Source organism: Dromiciops gliroides, chromosome 2, assembly GCF_019393635.1.
Source record: "Dromiciops gliroides isolate mDroGli1 chromosome 2, mDroGli1.pri, whole genome shotgun sequence".
In the NCBI taxonomy this organism is placed as follows: Eukaryota; Metazoa; Chordata; class Mammalia; order Microbiotheria; family Microbiotheriidae; genus Dromiciops; species Dromiciops gliroides.
The window spans coordinates 158,197,761-158,208,419 of NC_057862.1; the positions used below are offsets into that span (position 1 = coordinate 158,197,761).

At 41.5% G+C, this 10,659-nt stretch overlaps 1 protein-coding gene across 4 annotated transcripts in view; it reads right to left on the reverse strand.

The window, feature by feature from the left end:
• FAM81A (family with sequence similarity 81 member A) overlaps positions 1 to 9,225 on the reverse strand; it is an 82,109-nt gene extending 72,884 nt beyond the window's left edge. For 2 of the 4 annotated variants that reach the window (XM_043988681.1, XM_043988680.1), the window contains exon 1: positions 9,012 to 9,225. The gene's annotated coding sequence lies outside the window, so the exon portion shown is untranslated. Of the gene's footprint in view, positions 1 to 8,281; positions 8,412 to 9,011 lie in introns of those variants that run through there. The other 2 variants (XM_043988679.1, XM_043988678.1) reach the window with 2 other exon arrangements.
• Between the last annotated feature and the right edge of the window lie 1,434 nt (positions 9,226 to 10,659).

The following is a 10,659-nucleotide window of genomic DNA, read 5'->3' on the forward strand; positions in this document are numbered from 1 at the left end:
TCATATGTGTGTGTGTGTGCATATCTTTTATCTTCCATGGTGCATAACTGTGCTATACATATAAATGCACAGTAAATATGTATTGGTTTGATTTTTGAGTCTTTAAATCTATAGTTTCAAATGTTTCCTTCCTTTTCTTTGAGCGATATTTCCTTTGCCAAAAGAGAGTCCCATTCCACCTGCATGTTTGGCAGGCTATTCCATCTGGCCCTTTGGTAGAAAACAAAAGTCTAAATATTACTTTTTAGGGTGAGATGCATTTTTTAAAAAATAATGCAGCAACTATATTTGGCAGCTTTTCTTTCTAACGTTTGAAAAAAATTTCCCAAATGCCAGGGTATCTTCCAAATACAAAAGCTAACATAGAAAAAATATTGTCCAAAAACTAATGCGTATACCCTAAGTTACATCCTAAGTATATCAAACATGGGGGAACAAGCATCTTTCTACAACCTCAATCATTTCTGTTGAGAACTATGCCTTTGTTGATTGTCCCATAGGGTATGCTATTTGTGACTTCTGTCTTCATGTTAAACTGTGTCACAGAAAAATTCATGTTAGTTTACTCATCTTTAAAGTAAAGGGGTTCGACTATATGATCTCTAAAGTGTCTTCCAACTCAAAAAAAGCCTTTAATTTTATGACAGTGAATATTTTCTATCTGATGCAACCACTTAGGTTTGGCAAATTAATCTTATAACCACTTGAGAGAGAGAAGGGGAAGGATCATGAACTCTTCTCTACATAATTAAAAAAGAAAAATAAAGAAAACTGAAATCAATAGAAAACAAGCTTAAGGCACCAGGAGTGTCTGAATAACATCTTCCCAGTTAAACAATTTTAAGAATCCCATAATGTGAAAGCAACCCCCCACACATTCTCTCCCACATAAACACATTTTTTTTAGAAGCTACACTAAGCAACAGAGCAGGCTCTCCCATTTAACTTCTTTAACTACCTTATTCAGAAAATAATCTCCCACCCAAGTATTCCTTGATAAAACAGAGCTGACCACTACATAACAAGAACAAAAAAACATTTTGAGAGATGCTGAAAGTTTCGATCTTAGCAACTGTTCACCAAAACCTGATTATAAGGCATCATATAACAATTTCTACTAAATAAAAAATGAAAATTCTGCCCCTTTTCTACATAACATTTTATTTACATTTGCTTTTTTACATACTCAGAGATGACAAGAAATGTTCACTTAAACAATTTAGATCACAATAAGCTTTTTTTTAAAAAAACAAGAACCCTCTGATTGTGGGGAGGGGGAGTAGCAAAGAAAAGAGAAGGAAACCAACTGCTTGCCACATACAAACAACAGCAACTTAGTTTCACTATTTGGAAGGAAAAGGTTAGAAAGAAAAACAAATTCAACTCAGATTAAAACATGAAATGGACATAAAACTTTATTTAATACATATGACAATTTGGGAGAAAAGGGAAGAGATATAGAAAGAGGCAAAGAAAGAAAATGAAAAAAGAGGAGAGGAAGGACAGAAAAGACAAGTGAGGGTCAGAGGGGTAAGAAGAAGGAAAGAAAAAAAAGAGATTCAATAGGCTGTAAGGTGAATGTGTTTACTGGAATGAAACTGTTCTTGTCACACCCAGCTATTTTTTTAAATTCCTATAGCAGTTTTTTACTCTGTCGGCAGGCACTCTGGGTTTTTGTTTTGGGGGGAATTTTTTTTTACTATTATATGCAAAGAGGGCATATTTTAAAAAAAGAAAAAGGAAAAGCCACTCATATTTACAAAATAAAAATAAGGTTTTTTTAATTATCCTAAATTCAGTTCTTCACAGTAAGAACACAATTTTGTTAAACTGGCTTATCAATATTTTGGTTCAATGTTCCTAAACTAAAGTGTTATTACTCCTCTAAGGCCCCATCCTAGTATATAGACAAGTTCTCAAAGACTTTGCAAATGGAGCTCTGGCAAGTCCATCAATAAACAAATGCTTATTTATTAAGTACACTACTATGAGCCAGGCACTGTTCTACCTACAATTGTCGTTGCTCTTTTGTCCTTCATTCTCCAAGAAGACCTTGACATTGGGGTGATGTCATGACTTGCAGTGAATTGGATTTAAGTGAGGGAGGGCTGTGCAAAGTCACCAGCCTCACTCCCTCCTTCAGAGCTATCTGTGTCCGGTGACAAGATATAGATCAAGATGAGTGGAGATGGTCTCAGATGTTTAAGGCAATTGGGGTTAAATGACTTGCCCAGGGTCACACAACTAGTAAGTGTCTAAGGTGAAATTTGAACTCAGATCCTCCAACTCCAGGGCCAGTGCTCTATCCACTGCATCACCTAGTTGCCCCAACCTGCAGTGGATCCAAATTAAAAAGTGGGACCTCAGGTAGTTTATAGTTTACAACTTGGAAAGGCACTGATATAACACAATAAGGATGATCTACATCTTTCATCCAGAAATCAGCCTTGCTAAATTCAGTGTTGTCAAAACTCTCTCTTCTAGAGGACTGGTCACTAGGTAATTAATTAATTTTAGCTACAAGTAACAAAACCCAATTACTAAAACATGAGGAAGTTATAATCTAGTAGATTGGTGAGGAAGTAAACACACAGATAAAATCTTTGAAGAACCTAAGGATAAATATTTTGTTCAGCCCAGGATAGTTCCATAGGTGGAAAGGTATCGTTTCTCCTTACTTTTTCAAGATAAGAGAGAATAGCATATTTTGTAGACAGTGGGGAAAGAACCAATGAAGAGTTTGGAGGTTATAGAGAGAAAGGAAATTACTTACAACAATATTCTAAAAGTCACAGGAGTAGTTATGTGGGCATTAACAGACAATTTAGCCTTTAAAAGGCTCTATGCCTCTATGGCAGGTAAGTAAGAAAAGTTGACTGATAATACAAGAGAAATTCTGAAATGATGAAGCACTCAAAGGAGTTTGGCTCTCCATATGCACAGGAAAGATGGAATGCTTAAATAATGTCTGTTGCCCAGATTTCAACATGTCTCTGAGCTGACCCTCTTGTCTAAAAGTTTACATATCTGGAACACATTGTGCAGATGGAAAATAAGTGGGATCCAAAGTTGAAAAGAAAGAGGAAGGTAGGCTAGATTGTTTTGGGTGAATTGCAAAGTACTTTCACTGACCCCAAACTTCCCATAACAGTAAAGATCTATATCTTCAATACAAACATTTTGCCAGTGTTGATTTATGACAATGAGACCTGGAACACCTGTCAAAAACTAAAGATGAGCATCACACAGATAGCAATGGCGTGGTAGGCATAAGCATATGACCAACAAGGAACTCTTAAGAATCGGAGTAAAGGATATTTATTTCCCACCAGCTGCTCAACTTGGTTTCAACTATAATAACCTCATGCTCCCCCTGAAGATAAACTCATCACCTGAAATACCATCTTCATGCAGCTTTTGATACTCAGCACTCTCAGTGGCCTCTCCAGATTAGGGGGCTGGATTCTTCCCAAAGCCTCTCTTTAGAGGGCTCAGAACTTCCAGTCAATTCTTCATTTCCCACCAGCTGCTCTACTTAGTTTCCACTCCATGAATATGATGTCCCAGCTGGACCCCTCCCCTTTTCAGTCTTCTTTTGTGATTGTCTTCCCTCATTTAAGCTGTAAATTCCTTAGGACTGTCTTTTTCTTATTCATATTCCCAGCTTATCACAATACCTGGCACAGAGTAGGCACTTAATAAACGTGTGTTGACTGTTGACTAAGGATATCATCAAGGAATTGTAAGACAGAAAGAGAAGACATCATGGTTAAAGTGTTACACTGGTTAGCCTCATGCCATAGGGAAAAAATGAGGAAGATCTCTAACACATTTCGCATCAAACTTTCTGGAAGATTTGATTGGGTTTTGATGATGCATTGTTGGAGGGAGCTCCTGGATTAATTAGATTACAAATCCAATTGAGTATTTGGGAAGAGCTCAAGCAGAACATCCCTGGTCATCTCAGTAAAGTAGGAGGCAAGTTTATAAGTATAAGAAAGATGGGAGGCAGAATGGAAGGAAGAAAAAGGAGTATAAAAAAGGTATGGAACAGTCTCTGTTACAAGTTAACAAGAGATAAATAAAGGATAAGTAACAACAATAACAGTCCAGTTAAAGTTGGGCAGTAGTAGCATGAATCTGTGGGGACCCAGTCAGCCATTTTTAACTATAAAGTAATGCTTGGCAGTACATGTTTAGGAGTTGAGCAACCAAATAGAGATAATCCAGTTCTGGGGTTTAACCTAGGAGTACTGGAAGAAGGTAAAGGAAGTAAAAGATTATAGGATGTTAGAAATGCATGGCAACTCTACCTTTAGAAGCCAAGTGAAGCCAAGTGAGGACTGAAAGACTGAAGAACAGTAATGGACTAAAAGAACAGTCAAAGGAAGAGAGGTCACAAAGAAAGTTAAAAGCAATTTCAGTTCCATGAGGAAGTGGAATATGAAGAGTAAACCAAACTATGGTAAGAAAGGAGAAGACCGGGGCAGCTAGGTGGGGCAATGGATAGAGCACCAGCCCTGAAGTCAGGAGGACCTGAGTTCAAATCCGGCCTCAGACACTTGACTGGGGTTTAACCTAGGAGTACTGGAAGAAGGTAAAGGAAGTAAAAGATTATAGGATGTTAGAAATGCATGGCAACTCTACCTTTAGAAGCCAAGTGAGGACTGAAAGACTGAAGAACAGTAATGGACTAAAAGAACAGTCAAAGGAAGAGAGGTCACAAAGAAAGTTAAAAGCAATTTCAGTTCCATGAGGAAGTGGAATATGAAGAATAAACCAAACTATGGTAAGAAAGGAGAAGACCGGGGCAGCTAGGTGGGGCAATGGATAGAGCACCAGCCCTGAAGTCAGGAGGACCTGAGTTCAAATCCGGCCTCAGACACTTGACACTTACTAGCTGTGTGACCCTGGGCAAGTCACTTAACCCCATTTGCCTCACCCAAAAAAAAAAAAAAAAAGAAGACAGGGGATGTTAGAAATAGAGCAATTCTGAGTAAAGATGAAGTCTCCAAGGTGTGACCAAACTGGTTGAAGCAGAATAGAGATGGAAACCATAGGAACTGAAGAAATCTGAAGCCAAGTGTTGGATGGGTAATTAACATAGATGCTAAGTAAGGATAATGGCAAGAAACCGGGTAGAGAGGAAAGCTTGAAATCATATAAAGGTAGGTAGAAGAGTACGATGGAAATTGATGGTACTACCTTTTCCAGTCCTCCAGGAAGTTGATTTTTTACTTCAAAAGAAGCTTTTGAGGGGAGGAAGGAAAGCTAAGGCAGAGACTTAGAAGGTAGAGGGGAGGATTCATCCTTGTGAGACATTCCCTCTACTGAGTCAGAGGTACAACTGATAGTCTCAGAAAATTGCCTTAGGCAGCTAGGTGGATCATTGGATAGAGTCCTGAGCCTGGAGTCAGGACTACCTGAGTTCAAATCAAGCCTCAGACACTGTGTGACCCTAGCCAAATCAACCTCTGTTTGTCTTTATTGCCTGGAGAAGGAGATGGCAAAACACTCCAGTATCTTTACCAAGAAAAGTCCATGAACAGTATGGGCTATAGGGTCATGAAGAGTCCAATACAACTGAACAACAACAGAGTGAGTTGTCCCAGGTCGAATCCACATTTCCCAAACTCTGAGGTCAGATTAGCCATTATACAACACAGCTCCTCTCTTAGCAATAGTTACATTGATAAATATTTTCTTTCCAAACTGGCATACTTTTAGATTTTTTTTTTTTATGTTTGCTTAGAGTACATTTCCCAGGGGCTAGGAGAGATGGCAAATCATACTGAATGCTCCTCCCCACGCCTCAGTCCCACATTTATATAAATATATATGGGCTAAAATGAACATAATGGTAAGTAAGGGTAATTCACACTTACAGAGCCCTTAAATCCACATACTACAAAGCTGTGAGGTAGGTAAGAAAAGCAGTCTTCCCAATTTACAAAGCAAGGTCACACAACTAGAACCTAATTCTTCTAATGCTCTTCCCACTACACAATACTGCCTTCAGAGAAAAATCATAAAAGATAAACCAAAGAATTTTGTGAAAAAACGGCAAAGGGGGGCAGCTAGGTAGCACAGTGGATAGAGCACCAGCCCTGGAGTCAGGAGGGCCTGAGTTCAAATCCAGCCTCAGACACTTAACACTTGCTAGCTGTGTGACCCTGGGCAAGTCATTTAACCCCCCATTGCCCCACCAAAAAAAAAAAAAGGCAAAGGGCAAAGTTACCTGTTTTGCCTAGGTTAAAATGAGATTATGGGGAATATATACTGGACTAATTATGTGGAATAAACTCTTTAAGTTTTTCATAGTATTAGCTTACTGAGTCTAATTCCATATCCGCTCCCTCCTCTCTTTCCTACTGTACCCTCTTCCCTTAACTTCTGGTCACTGACCAGGCAGAAGCTGATTTTCTATATCCTAGACATGGCTCTAATTAGAAAACACAATTCTGGGGGCAGCTAGGTGGCCCAATGGATAGAGCACCAGCCCTGGATTCAGGAGTTCCTGAGTTCAATTCCGGCCTCAGACACTTAACACTTACTAGCTGTGTGACCTTGGGCAAGTCACTTAACCCTCATTGCCCCACTAAAAAAATAAAAAAAACCTTTTCAGATAATTAAATCTGAATTTAAAATCTAAAACCTGAATTTTTAAAACTAAATTGTATCTGTGCACCTGTTTCTGAAAACTGTTAAAACTGAATCCACCTTTGTCAAGCTAGCAGTTTCAGTTTATTCATGTTAAATCATTAACATCACCTTACACAGACTAAAGTGAGTACAAAAAAAAAAAACCCACAAAAAAACACCAACCCCAACCCTCATACATATTGAAGAAATGACTCACATCATTCCCAGACTCATCTACTATTGGGTTTTGATTTTATCTGTGAAAATGCAAAGTTACCTTCAGGTCTTATACTCCAGAAAACCAAGAACTCAAGAGGTTCCCAGTTCTGCTGTTGATTTTTTAGACAACTAGATAGCTCAAAAAAGTCGACAATTGTCAAAGTGACTACTCTCACAATGATCTTTGATAAAAGTATTGGCATTTCTCTGGACGCCTGATCCATTCCACAAAAACAAGTTCGATAACTAATTAACACTTCAGTCTCCAATCTGTTTTCTAAAGTGAGAAAATTAACCTTTCTTTCTCCAATCTATTTTTCCAAGTGAGAAAAGTAATTAACCCTTCTGTCTCCAATGTTTTTTAAGTGAAAAAAGTAATTAACCCTTCTCTCTCCAATGTGTTTTTTTCCTTTCAGAATAACATGTCCTTTCTCTTAACTCCCATTACATTAACAAAAAGGCAAATAAAAATAAAAGGATGTTTGGTGGAGCTAGAATAATAACGACTGAGTTATACATCACTTTAAGGTTTTCAAAGTGCTTTTTGGTCCTAGCAACGACCCTGTGAGATAAGTGCTATTTATTTTTACAGATGAGGAAACTAAAACAGAGACGACTTTAGAGATAATCTAGTCCAACCTCCCTCATTTTGCAGGTGAGGAAACTGAGGGTTTAGAAGTGACCTTAGAAGGGGGCAGCTAGGTGGCGCAGTGGATAGAGCACCGGCCCTGGATTCAGGAGAACCTGAGTTCAAATCCGGCCTCAGACACTTGACACTAGCTGTGTGACCCTGGGCAAGTCACTTAACCCCCGTTACCCCGAAAAATTTTTTTTAAATAAAAAATAGAAGTGACCTTAGAGATCTCCTAGTCCAACCTCATTTTGCAAAGGAGGCTGAGGCTCAGCAAAAATGATGGGACTGGAGTTAAAGGTACAGTCCCGATCTAAATCCTAGTTGTTATTCGTCCTATCCTATACGTGAAAGGAATAGCCCAAAGTCACACAATGACTTAGTGGTAAGAGCCAAACTAGAATCCAGATCTCCAGTCAATGCCTTCTCTATTATAACTCAAAGAAATAGCTTTGGGGGGTAAAACATCATTATTGGGGTTTTGTCAGCATGCAACACTCCCAAGTCCCAGTGCAACGTCTTAGGGTCCAACTTCTGTCCCTTCGTCCATCAGGCGCTCTCCCTGGCAACAGCCCTTTGCCCTCCGTCCCGTCCCAAGGTCACGGTCACAGAGGGGACGCTCTAGCGTTACTCGACCCCTCTCTCCCTGATGTCCCCCTCGTCCGAGGACGAGGGGGAGTGGAAGGGGGGGGGGGGGAATCTCCGAAACCGCCGCCGTCTCAGCAGCAACCTCCCTTCCTTCCTTCCCACCCGCCTCCCGGGGTGGGTCCCAGCGGGAGCAGAACTCACCGGCACTGGGGGCGGGCGGGATGCGGCTACCCATTTCCTCCTGCCTCCCTGCTGGGCGGCGGCGGCGGCCGAACCTAGGCGAACCACAAGCGAAGCACGCGCCCCTCGCCGCCGACACCCCCCCCCTCCCCGCCGCACCCCTCCCTCCCCTGCAGCGGGAAGCGTCGGCCAATCGGCTCGCGTCTCGCGGCCTCAGAACCAGCGCGTGCCAGCCCCCCTCCCCCCAATACTCCCCCCGCCCCCCAAACGGGTTCGCTCTTAGGCGTCTCAAGACCCGCCCTGGACCCACGGCGCGCGCCAGAGCCTAGCGGTTTCCGGGAGCCCGTTGCCTGGACGCGGTTGCTTGGCAGCCCGAAGTGGAGGCTTTCCCCGCCAACCCCAGCCCCTGACAAGTTGCGCGGCCCCTCCTCCCTCCCTTTCCCACACCGAAAATAGGCTCCCGTAGTCGTCGCTGTTGTTTCCCACCGAGCTCCCGTTAGCTGTCGGGGCGGGGATTTCTCCCGTTGGAAAATAAATCCCAGGGGTGGAGCGGGCTGAGTCGCAGCAAAGGATGCTGCGCGTCGTGGCCCGTAAAAAATAATTATTATTGCCCTTTAAAAACAACAACAACAACCTACACTGGGGCGGGGGGAGGGGGGAGGAGGATTGCCATGATTGAACCCATAGGTCTGACCCTCCAATTAGGAAGCACTGGTCACGCCTCACCTGAGCCAGGTGAAAAAGCACTTACCCGAGGGGGAGGAAGTGGGGTTTCGTTAATTACTTTCAATCCGCCTCTGAAGCTCCAGTGGGTTACTTCCCTGGACAGCGCCTCACTTAGTTTTCATCCTTTACTTTGCCTCCCCTTCAGCAGGAGCTGCTCGCACCTCTATCGGATTTGGGTTCTCTTCCAAAGGCATTCTCTCTTTTAACTGCCTCCTTCCAATGCCCCCACCCCCTACCAAACCCTTTCCAGACTTCTGTCTGTATCTTGTCTTCGGAGGGTGATGCACGAGGCAGCCCACTTTATACATTTGGGGGGGAAATTTCTACTGGCATGCCACCTATCTGCAGTTTCTTTTGCAAACAGCAATCACCACAGACCATAGGATCAGAGATATAGAGCTGGAAGAGATCTTACAAGTCTGTTTAAGTCCTTATTTTATAGGCAAAGACTAAGGCCCGGAGAAATTGAGTGACTTACACAGTTAAAAAAGAGAAAGAGCGCAATTTTTTTTTCTTATTAGAGACCTCTCCACTCACAAAGCTTCGAATCTGAAGAAAATTATTTTCATTTATATTTTAGAAATTATTGCCACTGAATAATAATGCTTATTATAAAATATTAACAGAAGTATTAAGTATTAACTATACTGCATAGTACTGTGCAGTACTGTTTTCAGAGATATGTTTCATTATTAGTTAACCACAACATAACAAGAAAATGTAAGAAATTGTTTGTGAAAAAATATTTCTAACAGAAGGTATATATAATAAGACCGTTTTTTATAATGTGCAGACACACTGGCAATTAAAGAAAGGAAAACCAAAACAAGTTTAAGATATACTCCTGTTAGAATAATAAAAAAAAACAACATTATAATATCCAATATTGATGGGAGAAACAGGTACACATACAATGCTGATGGGATTCCTTAACTCCTACTAGCAGCGGCAATGTAACATGTTGCCAGATTGCTCTTCAGAAAATGTTAAATCGTCCGTGTTACTTTGAGCCATGGAGAAAAGAAGCCCATCCTGAAGGCACTTACAGAAGTATGGTCAAAGACTGAGTAAGGCTCTTTGCAAGAGAGGGAACCAAGGGAATGTAAAGATACCAATGCAAAAGATCGCAGAAGTTGAAGCTAGAATACTTAAAGGCTGATTATACAGGGTGGGAGGGTGAGGGGAGAGTAAGAGAAGAATCAGAGTACAAGTATAGCTATCTGGCAGGATGGTGGTTTTGCTTTCTTAGGTCCAGAAATAAGCTCTCACTTTATGACAAAAGTTTGCAAAAAGAGCAATCAAGAATCATTAAGGCCACAAACCAGACCAATGAAAGTGAAGATAGAACAATCGGGTTGAAGACATGACCAAGTTCACAGTGCCGACTGACTGCTGCCCTGGGGCCAGCTGGCACTCAATAGGTAGTCTCTGCACCCTTGCCAGCACAGCCGCTGGAAGTGCACAGGTGGTGACAGAAATAGGAAATTCAGGGGGAGGAGCAGGTTTTGAGGGGGAAGATGAAGTTTGAGCAGTTCTGAGTGATGAAGAGATCTAGGGTGTGGCTGTGTATATGACTGGCCTAGTGGAGTGGAGATGAAGGTTTGGGGGGTTGAAGGGAGAGGAACTGAATAACTCTTAATATGACAAGTATGTGTACTATGTCAATACGTGTA